We start from the raw sequence: 12,564 nt of genomic DNA on the forward strand, positions 1-12,564 counted from the left end.
AAACCAGCAGAGATTGTGGCTGAGTGACACAGAAACTGCTAGAGTCCCAAGCATTTCCTCTTAAAGGCCCAATGCATGAACTTACACAGTCCTATTTCCTCTGAACTCCAGTGCTGGGTGGAGGCTTTGGAGGATTCAGGGACATACAGGGATGAACTGGATTGTCTGGCATCAGGGAAGGAACTTGGGGGTGGCTTTCTCCCAGACAGGGATACTCACAGGAGTCATTGTTCCTGTGCTAGGACCTCCCCTGTTGCAGAGCTGACTGGGAGCCATATCTGAGTTTCCATAAGCACAGCTCACACTGTTTGCTCTGCCCGGGTGATTCCCTAAGACCCCACCCCATTCAATTTGAAGCCCCACCAAAGCTGTTTGCAGCTGCTTTTCCATATAAATGGCCTGTCCTGGCTCAGGCTTCAGACTTTGCTAAAATCTCTTAAACAAGTAACAACTGGAGTTAGCATGCCCTAAACCCATCAATAAATGGCCCAAGACCTGGCCTTGCTTCACAGCTGGACTCACCTGGGCATTTCCTAGCCCAAATACAAGTCACAGCCATCTGTAGATCTCTCTATAGCTCCTGCTAGGTGGGCCCAGACAGTGGATGACTTTGCACCACCCAGGAGGCCCAAGAGACAGTGCTCCTGGTGGACAGCTTCAGACCATACCAGATTACAACTCTACATATCCACAAGCAACACACTCAAGGGGCAGACTCAGTAAGCACCAAAGCCCCACTGAAACAAGTTATGCTACATAAGGGTGTCTCCTACATAGTAGCTCTTCCATGGTAGTCACAGCTGGTCCTCACAGCCATGTGGCCTGGAGGTCAATTCCTCCTAGTGACACCAACAGCAATCAAGGGGTGCACCTAGAGTCCCAAGGTGACTGAGGAGGCTGAGTTACTGGACCCTACAGGTCACCTACTACACAAGGCCACTTACCAATTCCAGGAAACATAGCAGCTCTACCTAATACATAGAAACAAACACAGTGAAGCAGCCAAAATGTGGAGACAAAGAAACATGTCACAAATGAAAAAATAGAAGAAATCTCCAGAAAAAAATAAACCTCAATGAAATGGAAGCAAGCAAACTACTAGATACAGAGTTCAAAACAATGATTATATGACTAGAGGCCCAGTGCACAAAATTCATGCACCCAGGGCGGGAGGGAGAGGGGAGTCCCTCAGCCAAGCCTGTGCCCTCTCACAGTTCTGGAGCTTTCGGAGGATGTCGTCTGCTGCAGAGGCAGGAGAGGCTCCTGCCACTGCTGCTGCACTCGCCAGCCGTGAGCCCGACTTCTGGCTAAGCGGCACTCCACCTGTGGGAGTGCACTGACCACCAGGGAGCAGACACTCAATGCAGGAGCTGGCCCCTGGTGGTCAGTGCACTATCACAGTGGGAGCGCCGCTTGGCTGACCAGGATGAGCAGCTGCTCCCGCTGTGAACCCCGGGCCAACAAGCAGGAACCCAGGCTGCGATCATCACCTCCTCGCCCCAGCTCCTCCTCCTCTCTCCCTGCCACCTCTGGATGCCCGCAAGCAATGCAGCGCCGCCACCAGGCTCACAGAGCTGACCCTGGAGGCCGGGAGGTGGATTCTTGGCCACTGTGGGACTGAGGCCTACTCCGCCACCTCTCAGTGCTATTGTCCCTGGGCCTGGCTCCGACTGGGTCCCCTAGAGAGGTGAGTGTTCCGGCTCCATGGAAGGTGCCGGACCAGGAAGCAGCCACTCAGAGGGTGGGTCCACAGCCACTCGGCTGACCGGGATGAGCGGTGCTCCCACAGTGGGCCGATTCCTGCAGGCCATGCCCCACACCAGTGCACAAATCCCGTGCACCAGGCCTCTAGTATATATATAATGAAATATTATTTAGCCAATAAAAATGAGAAAGTCCTATCATTTGCAACAACATGGATAGATCTTGAAGGCATTTTTCTAAGTGAAATAAGTCAAACAGAGAAAGATAAATACTATTTTATATCACTTATATGTGGAATCTTAGAGAAAAGTCATCAAACTCAGAAAAAAAAGAGATCAGACTTGTGCTTATTGGAGATACGGGGGGCAGAGGGAGGAAGAAATGGAGAAAGGTGGTCAAAAGGTGCAAACTTCCAATTATAAGATACTTAAGTACTAGGGATGTAACGTACAGAATGATGACTATAGTTAACACTGCTGTATAATATATAAGAAAGTTGTGAAGAAAATAAATCCTGAGTTCTCATCCCAAAAAGAATTTTTTTAAATTTTTTATTATATTCACTAGAGGCCTGATGCACGGATTCATGCACCTGTGGGATCCCTCAGCCTGGCCTGTGGGGATCAGGCCGAAACCAGCAGTCTGACATCCCCCAAGGGATCCCGGAGTACAAGCGGGCACTCTGCAAAGTTGCTGTCACTCAGAAGCTCCTGCATTGAGCATCTGCCCCCTAGTGGTCATTGTGCATCATAGCTATCAGGCGAATGGTCAGCTGGTCACTTAATCTTTTATATATATAGATATGAGATGATGGATGTTAACTAAACCTACTGTGGTAATCATTTCACAATGTATGTAAATCAAACTCCCATGCTATTCACATTAAACTTATACAGTGAAATATGTCTATTTTTCAAGAGGAAGAAAGAAACAGGAAAGGCAAAAATATAGATTTTATGTAGATTCTCTCAGTTTTTAACTCAACTTTTAAAAGCAAGAAACAGCCCTGACTGGTTTGGCTCAGTGGATAGAGCGTCGGCCTGCAGACTAAAAGGTCCCAGGTTTGATTCTGGTCAAGGGCATGTACCTTGGTTGCGGGCACATCCCCAGTAGGAGGTGTGCAGGAGGCAGCTGATCGATGTTTCTCTCTCATCAATGCTTCTAATTCCCTATCCCTCTCCCTTCCTCTCTGTAAAAAATCAATAAAATATATTAAAATAAGATTAAAGCAAGAAACATTGTGTAATTTGAACAAATCCCACGTGTGGGCAGGAACTGTCTCCAGCCAAGCCTGTGCCCTCTCACAGTTCTGGAGCTTTCGGAGGATGTCGTCTGCTGCAGAGGCAGGAGAGGCTCCTGCCACTGCTGCTGCACTCGCCAGCCGTGAGCCCGACTTCTGGCTAAGCGGCACTCCACCTGTGGGAGTGCACTGACCACCAGGGAGCAGACACTCAATGCAGGAGCTGGCCCCTGGTGGTCAGTGCACTATCACAGTGGGAGCGCCGCTTGGCTGACCAGGATGAGCAGCTGCTCCCGCTGTGAACCCCGGGCCAACAAGCAGGAACCCAGGCTGCGATCATCACCTCCTCGCCCCAGCTCCTCCTCCTCTCTCCCTGCCACCTCTGGATGCCCGCAAGCAATGCAGCGCCGCCACCAGGCTCACAGAGCTGACCCTGGAGGCCGGGAGGTGGATTCTTGGCCACTGTGGGACTGAGGCCTACTCCGCCACCTCTCAGTGCTATTGTCCCTGGGCCTGGCTCCGACCGGGTCCCCTAGAGAGGTGAGTGTTCCGGCTCCATGGAAGGTGCCGGACCAGGAAGCAGCCACTCAGAGGGTGGGTCCACAGCCACTCGGCTGACCGGGATGAGCGGTGCTCCCACAGTGGGCCGATTCCTGCAGGCCATGCCCCACACCAGTGCACAAATCCCGTGCACCAGGCCTCTAGTATATATATAATGAAATATTATTTAGCCAATAAAAATGAGAAAGTCCTATCATTTGCAACAACATGGATAGATCTTGAAGGCATTTTTCTAAGTGAAATAAGTCAAACAGAGAAAGATAAATACTATTTTATATCACTTATATGTGGAATCTTAGAGAAAAGTCATCAAACTCCAGAAAAAAAAGAGATCAGACTTGTGCTTATTGGAGATACGGGGGGCAGAGGGAGGAGGAAATGGAGAAAGGTGGTCAAAAGGTGCAAACTTCCAATTATAAGATACTTAAGTACTAGGGATGTAACGTACAGAATGATGACTATAGTTAACACTGCTGTATAATATATAAGAAAGTTGTGAAGAAAATAAATCCTGAGTTCTCATCCCAAAAAGAATTTTTTTAAATTTTTTATTATATTCACTAGAGGCCTGATGCACGGATTCATGCACCTGTGGGATCCCTCAGCCTGGCCTGTGGGGATCAGGCCGAAACCAGCAGTCTGACATCCCCCAAGGGATCCCGGAGTACAAGCGGGCACTCTGCAAAGTTGCTGTCACTCAGAAGCTCCTGCATTGAGCATCTGCCCCCTGGTGGTCATTGTGCATCATAGCTATCAGGCGAATGGTCAGCTGGTCACTTAATCTTTTATATATATAGATATGAGATGATGGATGTTAACTAAACCTACTGTGGTAATCATTTCACAATGTATGTAAATCAAACTCCCATGCTATTCACATTAAACTTATACAGTGAAATATGTCTATTTTTCAAGAGGAAGAAAGAAACAGGAAAGGCAAAAATATAGATTTTATGTAGATTCTCTCAGTTTTTAACTCAACTTTTAAAAGCAAGAAACAGCCCTGACTGGTTTGGCTCAGTGGATAGAGCGTCGGCCTGCAGACTAAAAGGTCCCAGGTTTGATTCTGGTCAAGGGCATGTACCTTGGTTGCGGGCACATCCCCAGTAGGAGGTGTGCAGGAGGCAGCTGATCGATGTTTCTCTCTCATCAATGCTTCTAATTCCCTATCCCTCTCCCTTCCTCTCTGTAAAAAATCAATAAAATATATTAAAATAAGATTAAAGCAAGAAACATTGTGTAATTTGAACAAATCCCACGTGTGGGCAGGAACTGTCTCAGGTACTGACTGCCAGCTTGCAGCCTCTGGTTCAATCTCTAGTCGAAGAGCTTCAGATAAAACTAAACATCCTAAGACGAAACTGTGCTGGACTGACTGAAAATGTTCTGTCCCAGGTAGTTTCCTTGGCTCCTTGGTCAATTGCTGGTCACCCACTTTCTGTGAGACTGCCTTGAACCTCACACAGAAAGGCAATAGAAAGACAAATACATAGGAAGGACTGAAGCATTCACTGCAGCCAATTTTCCTGGTGGCCATAGGAAGCTGGAATCCTTTGGAGATGACATCCTTCATATTTAGGCAAAGATGTCCAGCAATAGTTATACTTTAGAATCACCTACAGATTTTTAAAAATTACTATTTTCCCAGGCCCCTCCAGGATCTATTTAATTAGAATATCTGAGGATGGGGACCCCAGGCTCCAGCAGTTAGTTAAAGCTCTCCAGCTAATTCTAATGTACAGCATAGAGTTTTTACTCTATAAAAACTTTGTAGTCCTAGAAATTTCCCTGCTAAAATGCAAAAATTATGAGCAAAAGTGAAAAACAAAAACACACAATTACCAGTCACTAACATTTCTAGCATAAATTAATTTATGAGACCTTTCAAACCTGGCTGGTTAGCTAGGGCAGGCGGAGGACTTCAGAGTATTAAGGCACTTTCCATAGAAGACTAGGAGTGAGAAGATGGGGAACGGGGGAGAGAGGTGAGGTGCTGGCTATCAGGGTGTAATATGAGGGATTCACAGGAATATAGTCATGTTCAAGTTCATACTTGAGGCTAGCTCATCTGTTGGGGGCCAGATGTAAGCTGGCAAGGTCCTTGCACCTGAAGGGGCTAGCAAGGCTGGGACCCTTACCCACACAGTTTTCCCAGACTTGTTTGGATGGCGGTTATCAGTAGAATGAGAGCAACCTTTGTAGAATGAGAACAGCCTTTCATAGCTTACCAAGAAGTCTGTAACTATTTACTGAGATATGCTGTACTGAGAACTTGTCCTTCTGCTGTGTCTCTCCTTTAGAGATTAAGAGGAACAAAGAATACATTCCTCTTGACAGACCTCCTATTCAGTGTGTTGTGTATAAATAGGATTGTGTGGCTAATAAAGTTGCTTTCAGTTCCTCGAGAACTGGAGTCCTGATCCCGCTTTCCTGTCTTTCTTTCTTTTCTCAATTCCCACCTCCCTGCCTCAGCCCGGCTCAACCTGTCAGGCTGGCCCTGACACTCATCCACAGTCCAGGAGGCACTGCCTCCCAAGTTGGAGGAACTCACCTGCTTACCCACTTTCAACCACACAGGGGGCTGGTGAGGTGAGAGGAGATCCTGCAATACAAACAGACGCAAAGGAGACCCAGACATCTGCTTCAAGACAAAGACACGCTTGCCTTACAGGGGACACCTCCACTGCGGACCGAGGCTAAGTCAAAGGACTGAGAGTGGACACTTGGCTTCCAGGCCCCTCACTTTACTCAACAACTGGATGCCCTGGGCAAGTCCTTTGATTTCTCTGGCCTTCACTGTCTTTGGTAGAAGAAGCGTTGTATTCTGATCTTGAAGGCATCTCCGAGATCTGGCGTTCTGTTGTCACACCCCAGGGAAATGGTTTAGTGCACTCACCCCTGGGCACACCCCGCATGTCCTGGTCTAAAGCAACAGGCCCACAAGCCAATCCCTCAACACCATCCTTCCAACTGAAAATCCCTACTTCTGAAATATCCGATCATGTCCTCTCACCTCCCTTTTATCAGGGGTTTTCCGGGGTTTCATTTCAGCAGACTGATCTGCAATCATTGTGGTTCAAAAACAAATGGACCCAGGTCTTCCAGAAACAAGACAAATAGGAATAGCAGCCAGAGAGGGAGAAGGTGTGTCTTGTTGTACAGCTGCTCTTAACTGAGCGCTCTACGCTGTCAGAAAATGAGCAAAATCTAATTGATCTGTAGCCTACTCCATCCTGCTTTGCTGCTGCACTCAAATTGTCTGATGCCTCTCACCTGGGGAGGCCCATGAGGGGATGCAGGCAGTGTAGACCTGGTCTGAGGAAGGGGGGCAGAAGCACCTGTCACCCCCAGCTGTGTGGAGACCATCACACAGTTGCAGTTATTTCGAGGGGCGATGTGAGGGTTACAGACAGGCAAGTAAGGCCAAATGTTCAAAGTGAGGAGAGCCTCTCATTTGGGATATCGGAAGCTTATGAACTGAGAAGAGGGGCTGGGGGCCCAGGAGGAAGAGGGCAGGGGACCGAGGCTCAGCAGACAAGTGAGAGGGTGATACAGACAAACAGACATGCAGGCAGCTGAACTCCGAAGTGCCCGCGGTGGCTTGCAGTGTGGGGAGGTCACACCCAATTAAGAGCCGAGATGAAACTGACACACATGGCCAGCAGCTCTCAATAAAAACAAGGCAAACTTTTTCTTTCTTCAAAATCTTTATGAAATCCAATGAAGCCGGGGTCCTGTGGCTGTGATATATTGCACTGGGAAAAGCCAGAACAACCACACGACCCCTTTGCTTTTACTCCTGGCAAGTCATTAGCCTCCGGATTGCTAAAGGGCCTGTCAGCAGCCCTGCTGAGGAGAGAGAAAACCCAGCTCCTTAGAAGAGCCGGCCTTTTGCATTACTCACCTTCTCCTTTGCCCTTAAAGACATTCTCCTTTCCTTCTGGTCTACTGTCTCTTCATGAGGAAGACAGGAAAGGGAGCACTAATGTGGCAACACGGGAGCCACAGACCAGAAGATGGGGCCGGGTGTGCTGAGGGGCACAGAAAGGGCCCATCCCCACCCGTGGGCAAATTCTGCATGATGATCACCGATAATACGTGCCCTAAATCACTCCTGTGGATCCTCAGCTGTCCTGAAAGGTTAGCCCCAGTTCACGGGGCAAAGAGCATCAACTTGAGAGATTAAGTAATTCACCCAAGGCCAGGCAGACGGTGGGGATTCAGGATTTGAATCAGCCCTGCCTGCCTCTCCAGTCCATTCTGGTGCCATCGCACACACAGTGCCTTAAATAGACCAGGGTTAGGGGGCATCTGACACTGTGCCCAGACTAGAACAGATGTTTCATAAATACTAGATCTCTCTCCCTCAGTTGGCAATGTCAGGGGACATTTTTGGCTTTTACGGTTGAGGTGCGGGGGAGGTCAGTTGCTGCTCTGTGTCCCACAGTGCACAGGACAGCCCCGCACACATTGTTATGATGCCAACAGTCAACAGTGCCAAGGATGAGAATCCCTGGAATAGATAAAGTGCATTCCGAATGGGGCCCAGAAATCAGGATTTTAAAAAGATTCCCAGGTGATTCTAATGTGCAGCCAAGGTTGAGAACCACTGGTCTAAATGAAAGCAAGCGCCTCGAGAGAGACTGGCTCCTCTCGGGTGGGGACACCTGGAAGGAAGTGAGTCCACGGAGATACCATGTGCTAACCACATGGCCCCAAGCCCGGTCCCTCCCTGATACTAGGCTACTGCTGCTCCTAAACCCTCCCTGAGAGGCTAAAAGTGTGCAGATTCCTGTGCTTGGATTCTGGAGGCAGAGGGGAGGCAGGCACTTTCTTCTGGCCACAGGGTTAAAGAGATGTGGGGGTTTGCTGCAGCATGACCAGTGATCAGGGGCAGTCCCCACATGGCAGCAGTGCTGCTGTGGTGGCTCCTGACCCCCATCTCCCTCGCTGGGGTGGAGGCAGATGCTGCCCCATCAGACACAGGAGCTGCTCGGGGATGCAAAGCCTAGAGCCACTGCTCCAGGCCTTCATCAGCTCTTAACGCTCTGAAATAGCACTCAATCCCTCTTAAATAGCTAATGTAGTTTCTATTTCTGCAACAGATCCCAGATCCGCACACTTTCCCCTGACCCATCAGATCCTGGCAGCAAGCACCTATGTTCAATGAGAACATGGACAGAACGATGGCTCTTTATGTGGTCCCAGATGACAGTGGCAGCATCATCGCGGAACTTGTTAGAAATGCAGATTCTCGGGCACCACCCCAATCTTCCAAATCACCCTCTGGGAGTGGATCCCAGAGATCTGTATTGAGGAAGCCCTTGGGGGAGTCTGATGTATAGCAAACTCTTGAGAACCACTGTATTAAAAGAAACTTTGTACATAAATAATTTCCTCCAGTTGCTGACTTAGCTGTATGCCTCCTTTTGCACAGTCCCGCTTCATAGACCACAAATGCCACGATGACAAAGAGCACAAGCTGAACTTGACTGAGTTCTCCTACCCTGACTGAGGATGGGGTGGCAGTGGGCTGAGCTCAGGTGCACAATCCAGAGGCACCTGCATCAGGTCACACACAAGGACTCTCTTTCCTGGATGGAGGGAAGAGTAAACACCATGAGTTACACACTGGAAGGGATGCCAGGTCAAACCCAAAGGTCAAGCGCAACTCTCATCAGTCAGGTACTTGGGATGAACCAGGGAGCTGAGGCCCTGAGCCAGGGCACCCGGGAAAGTGGAGTGAGCTTCAACAGGGAAGATGAGCATCATGTGACCCAGAAGCTTTCTGGAAATAAAGCATTAATTTATTCAACAACTCTTATCTTGTGCCCAGGTCCTAGAATATTTGATGGGAGAGATAATATAGCAAGCAAGGTAGACATAACCCCTGACCCCAAGGGCTTAGATTCTACTAAGGAAGACTGATGATTGAACAAGTAAAGCATACATACAGTGCACGTGCAGAGCTGTGGGTTACAGAATACGTAGCTTTATGGCATCTTGAAGAAAGGATTTGCTAAACAAGTGCATGTCTGTGCAGGAGCAGGGAGGAGGGAGTAGGTAACCCTATCATGAAACCACTTGAGAATTTTCCATTTATGATCATTCTTACGCTTTTTTAAAACCATTTTTTCTACTCATTATTGTGGACCTCCCAAGGATCTCCCCTACGCAACAGGTTGTCAACCTGATGTTCAATTACATATGAGGTTTAAAATGACAAAACTTCATCTTTCTAAGCAGAATCTGCAATTCAGACTTATCTTTTCTCATTTGTCTAAATTGATAAAAATCTGATGATATTAGAGATGCAGCTAGGCACCCCTCCTTAATGTCAGAAATCCATTCCTAAAAATTGGATTTCTGGCATTAAAACACTAAATGGAAAGCAACCCTAAACCCCCAACCAATGTACTAAAACATAGTAAAATGCCTACATATAAGAGATAAACTGTAAGGTTTTGGTGTGAAATGCTTAAGCCCGCTTCTGGATGACTAGGTAAAAGCTGCTTTGTGTGTAGTTCCTCTGCATCCCCTGTTGGTATCTAGTGCTCTTTGCAAAACATCAACATGGGATTTTCCCAACTGAATTTAAATTATACTACATCTGGAGACTTGAGAGCACACAATGTTGCTTTAAATGTATTGAGTTTGAGAAACACAAATATAAAACTTTCCCCTATAAACAATGGCCAAAATCATTAAACTGAGAAATATGTAAATTATATGAAATTTGATTATTAAAATTAAGAAAGAGACTACTGAGAAAATGTTAACTGGGAAGATGTTTGTGGGATGTGGCATAGATAGGTAATAGATAGATATGAATGATGATGATGATGATGATGATGATAGAAAGATAGATAGATAGATAGATAGATAGATAGATAGATAGAACAGATAGATGATAACCATAGGTGTTTGTTCTGTCCCACCTAAATGTGTCATTTCCATGACTCTTTGCACTAGTTTTTTTTTTTTTCTGAAATCCTTCCAGCTCCCTACCCTGCCATGCTACACCTGATCTCTGCCCAGCAAACTGACCTCCATGGACTGATTGGCCCAAGTTCACTGTCCAGTGGCTTTAAGGTGGGTCTACTTAATGGAAGGAACCAGAAGATTGGAAAGTGGGAAGAAAGAAAGGTTTGAGTGCATATTTCCCACCTCCGCCACTGGGACACACTTTTGACAATGGCTGAGCTTCTCCAAAGCCACGATGCTCTGGGTGACTCTCCTCTCAGAGAGTTCTGTTCCTCTGTCCTCTGGAGGCCCAGGGCAGGGCGGGACAGGGGGAAAGGGGGAAGTAATAGCTTCCCACTTTCACTGCTCCTTGAGTCTCTCACCATTTTATGTTATTCTTCTTACTCTTTCCACTTGCCCATAAAGTCCCTTTATTGAGCTATCTTCAGTTAAACTCTCTGTCTGTGCTTTCTGTTTCCTATCAGGAATCTGAATGATATTCTTCCTTAACGCTTCCTAATATGCCCTAGTGCTCTGCAGCATTATCTATATATATAAAAGCCTAAGCGGTCATTATGACCGGATGACCAGATGACCAGACAACTGACCGGTATCTATGACACACACTGGGGCAGACGCTCAATGCAGGAGCTGCCCCCTGGTGGTCAGTGCACTCCCACAGCCAACCTCCTGAGGCCAGCCAACCTCATGGTCCATCCCCCCTGCCAGCTGGCCCCAATCAGGATTGGGAGAGACAGCCTTGATCGGCCCCAATCGCTGGCCAGGCTGAGGGACCCCACCCATGCACAAATTCGTGCACTGAGCCTCTAGTTTTGTATACTTTAGTTATTTTTTATGTACATAGATCCAGAGAAAAGTTTGAGGAGCTTATAAAGATGCCTGAAATGCAAGACTTGAGTAACTGAATCCTTACTTAGTGCAACACTACTAGTAGTAAATGATAGTAGAAACAAGAATAACAACAGCTAAAATATTAGTGCTTACTATGCGCAAAGAACTATGCCAGGCACTTTATATTCATTATCTTACTAAATTCACACAGTCCCACAAAGTATTTCTCTTTGATCAACCACAATTGAGGAAACAGTCATAAGTAAAAGCTGATGACTAGTAAGTGGCAAAAGCTGAATCTGGAGCCAGGTGTGATACAAAAGCCATTAATTCTTCTATTATACCCCTTATTTATATGACTGCAATAGAATTCTTTTGTGTGTTTTTTTAAATATATTTTTATTTATTTCAGAGAGAGGAAGGGAGAGGGAGAGATAGGAACAACAATGATGAAAGAGAATCATTGATTAACTGCTTCCTGCACGCCCCCTACTGGGGATTGAACCTGCACTCAGACCTGATCAGGATTTTAATTCTGACCTCCTGGTTCATGGGTAAACGCTCAACAACTGAGCAACACCGGCCAGATAACAAAATTCTTAGTTGCTGTGGCAGAAACCCACTGAATCTTGCTTGAAGATAAAAGAAAGTTATAAAAGTATTGCAGAAGCCCTCAGAATCAATATGAGCTTAACAACCTGGGTTTGAAAATCATGGTACCTAAACATCTGAATTCCCCCATCTCCATTGCAATTCCAACTATATTATTTTTTTATTATGATAATGATGAAAAACACAAAACATACAATTTTCCATCTTTTTTTCAATTATAGTTCACATTTAATATTATTCTGTACTAGAGGCCGGGTGCATGAATTTGTGCATGGGTGGGGTCTGGCCAGTCTGCCGCTATGGGGGCCAATGGGGCCAGGCCGGCAGGGGTCGGGGCCAGCTGGGAGAGGGGCCGCAGGAGGTTGGGGGAGCCAATCAGGGCCCAGATCAGGTCAGTTGGCCACTGCAGTACATGTTATAGTGACCAGTCGTTCTGGTTGTTCCGTCATTCTGATCACTTGGCTTTTAGATGATAGATAGATACATACATAGATAGATAGATAGATAGATAGATAGATAGATAGATAGATAGATATAGATATAGATATAGATATATAGATTAGTTTCAGGTGCACAACATAGTGGTTAGAAAATCATATACTTTGCAGAGTGGTCCCCCTGATATTTCAAGT

The sequence above is a fragment of the Myotis brandtii genome, unplaced genomic scaffold (assembly GCF_000412655.1).
Source record: "Myotis brandtii unplaced genomic scaffold, ASM41265v1 scaffold318, whole genome shotgun sequence".
Taxonomy (NCBI): Eukaryota; Metazoa; Chordata; class Mammalia; order Chiroptera; family Vespertilionidae; genus Myotis; species Myotis brandtii.